We start from the raw sequence: 3,835 nt of genomic DNA on the forward strand, positions 1-3,835 counted from the left end.
AAAAAGGGGAAACTGAGCTGTTCAGAGCCTTTACAGTCCCAGATTCTAAATGGAATGATGCTTTATAGAAAAGATGTTTATACAAGTGGCAATACTATTAGATTCACAAAAAAAACTTAACAGAAAAATGTAATGCCAGTATTCTAGATTTGGTCTTAAATTTAAAGGTCCAAACTATGTAGCAAAAAGGAGTTCCTTAAAGTGCGGTTACCTTAAGCACAACTAGAAAGGTGTTTGGAGTGGTTAGAGATTTGTTAGCTATACCAGCCAGTCCATGATATCTTCATATAAAAATGAAGCGTCCAATAAAGAAACGGCCTGTACTTGTGGAGCAAAAAGCAAGCATCATTGCAGAGAGACAACGTTCTGACATAATGCATGGACAAATCCAAATGGGAGGAAGGGGAGACAAAGTGGTAGGCATAAATACTCCAACAAAAGTAGACTAGCTTGCCATGAAGATGGGAGGCCAGAAAGCTCATACTGTCTTCTTGACTGGTCTAGCAGACCACCTAAAATGCTGATACACTTATTCTCCACGTCTACAGTAAACAGTCTGGGGTGACGAAAGTATTACTGGTGCCAAGAATGCTCTTACATCAAATTGCAGTGCCAGCAAAACTAACATCGTTGGCACCATATGAGAAATGAAAGGCACTCGTCCGGCTTGATTTGAGACTGGCTACATTCAGAATGAGCTTTGCCTTTTTCTTTCAAGGGAAAAACCTCTACTTGAAGGAAGTGGTTCCGTTTGAGAATTCAGCAGTAGTCATGAGGATCCACAAGCTTGCAAAGAAAGTTGTTGCACTTCATCTGCTATAACATGTGACAGCTTGTCTGAGTTGAGACAAAGGAATGCCAAATGTGAAGGTAAAAGCATAGAAGATAAGAAAGAAGTGAACCTACATCAGCGATTCACTCTAAAGGAAGTGAGCCTTTTAGCCCTGGCAAGGTTCTTTTGGTCTATATACAAAGGTCTAGATGAAGAAAGTTAAAGCTACTTTCATTTGTACTTGCCATGCTTAGTGACTCCACTAAAGGTACAATCAATCTTTGGATCGGATGACAAAAGGCTGTGTTTGTAAGTTTTTGAAAAAAATAACCAAATAAACCTCAGTAACTGTGCCTGAACACTCTCCAGCAAAAAAACCCTCTATTAGGATGGATCTCAAGCGGTCCAGAGGAGGGCTACAAGGCTTTGCTGGTAGTCTCTGGGGAGAATGGGGGGGGGGGGGGGTTAAGAACAACCACCAACCAACTTACACTGAAGGAACTAAAAAAGGCGAGACAGACTTTTTCCGAAGTTGAAGGCAAGAAATATATAAAGGTAGGACATGCATCTTATTTCTCATGAGGAATACTAATAGCATATATGCAATACAGCTATTCAAGAATTACTTATGAATTTATTCCTGTGTCCATGTTAACTTCAAAAATTTATCATAGGCTACATCAAATTAATATTTCTTGAATTTATGAAGGTCATTTCTCTCAGACTGTCTTGCTAGGGAACTGGAAAAATAAGATTTTAGCTAAACTTACTTTCAATATCTTCAGGTCAAAATATACAACGTACTTCTAAATACTGCTTCAAAAGCAACTCTCAGTTTATGCTCCAGTAGTACAGGATGTATATGGAAGAAGTAATCTATGGCAATGGATATGGACTAGCTAAAGTGTTTCTTGCCAAATTGCATGACATGATGCTGAAGTACTAAGTCTCCATCCCTCAGGAAAGGCAAGCATTTGGTGTGTGAAACTTTGTACGAAGCTAATACAACCTGCAGAAAAATGAGTTTTCAAATAATCTCTCTGTGAAAAGTTCATAGAAGAAACAAGTCTAAATTACTTCTTCCTACTACAGGCTGTTAATGCAAACTAACTAAGCTACTTGCTTATAAACTCAGTCATGGTAAAACCTCTAGCAACTTTCATAAAGGCACATTTTACCCAAGCTGTACCAACTTGCTTCATAGATTGTTGCTGCCTTCGCTCAATGATATAAGCATAGTTCTAGAAATGATTCTATCTTTCCAGACTGAAGCCTCAATTTAAAAGTCTTCACAATGGAAATTTAACTTAGGTACTCAGCAGCAATGACAAACTATATTTGCTCCAGACATTGCTCTGGGTGGAATGAAATAGCCTCCCATCTCACCCCTATAAAAGTCACTGCACTTCAGGACCTTAGGAAATTTTATGGAGTTCAGCTAAAAAAAACAAAACAAACCCCCCCCGCCCCGAAAGAGTATTTTCTACTTACTATTTTCAGTCCCCTCTATGCACATTATGTGGAAAGGTAATGTGGCTAAAAAGTTGCTGCTGTAATGCAACATAGCAATGTTCTGGAATACTTACTCATTTACTTGATTTAGAGTCATATCCATTTAAATAACATGTTTAATTCCAACATATCAATGAATTCTAATCAGATATATAGCTTTGAAAGCATCCACAGGAAATACTTAACATTAATTTACTTCCTGCAAAATTGGGTATTTCTTCTGAGGTACACTAAATACACTGACATACATAGCTGGCTTGACTTCTGACATAGTCTTTCTGGTCTAAAGCCTTTATCTCCTGGCTGCAGCAACACTTACCACAGTAAAACAACTACTGTAAAATTTAAAATAGTCTGAGAACATAGTATGTAGACAAAACAAAGACTAGTCTCAGAATATGCAGTTTATCCCAAGGCCACAGTTTGCAATAATGGGAATTGTTTAACAAAGTGTACTAAACACTGGTCCTTTTGACTCTGCAATACAAACTCTGGAGCTACAAAAACAAACTTTCAATTCCAAACAAGATCAATTAAAATCATCAACATAAATTTGACACTGACTTATTAGAAGTGAAATATCTTGTTTACGATTAATGAAATGAAGGACTGAATGTTTTCAAATCGGTAGAGCAGGGATGGAATTTGTACAAGCATCCTCACAAAGATATGCCAAAGCAACAGAATTCCAAGCTGTAATACTATTATTTTAGTCCCAGGCCTCTTTTGGGTAAATACACTCTGCCGGTTTTGTGGTGACTTTCACAAGTAGAGGAGAATGAAATCAAAATGTTGTGAATGTAAGGTCATGGAATTTTGCATGTCAGATACCTTTTCTAAAGGCTTGCTGTTCCTTGAATCATGAACCTAATCCAAAGGGATCTTCTCAAAATACGATATCTACCTTTCGATAAATGAATTGAACAAATGTAAAGCTTCACAAGAGTACAGATATGTGGAAATGCAGCAGTAGCTGACCTTATCTGTATTTTTACTTAGTATATTTGCAAAAAAAATTAGATATTTTCACATTAGACCTCAAAATTCTGCAATTACTGGAACATATTAAGTGCTTTAACACTTTATGCTGTCCTTATATTGTGAAATAATCTTCTACACTACATAGCTTTGCTTTCTGTTGATGGCACTTTGGTGTTTTCAGGTCAATTGTCTTAAACATACAATTCTGCTCTTAGTACAGTGCAATAATGAGACAAAAAACAAACTCATAAAATAAACCATTTTCACCAGATTATCTACAAAAGATATTTGCTTAGCACTAAAGCTTCATGTTTAAGTCCACACTATTGTAAATGATGGACACTTAAAAGGGCTGGAATTCTTTCTTTTGGAAGCTTGTTTTTCAGAGGATGTATTGCATATTAGAAGTTCAAAACTGGCTACAAGCACTGGAGATCATAAGGCAAAACCCACAGGTATTTCACTTAAAAATGCCTTACACAGCAAGATCCCACTTTCTTAATATGGTAACATCCAGCAGTTTACCACTTAAATTTAAAAACAACTGCAGCAAAACTGCTGCTTTTTTTC

Source organism: Lepidochelys olivacea (genome assembly GCF_965140295.1).
Source record: "Lepidochelys olivacea isolate rLepOli2 genome assembly, chromosome: 8".
In the NCBI taxonomy this organism is placed as follows: Eukaryota; Metazoa; Chordata; order Testudines; family Cheloniidae; genus Lepidochelys; species Lepidochelys olivacea.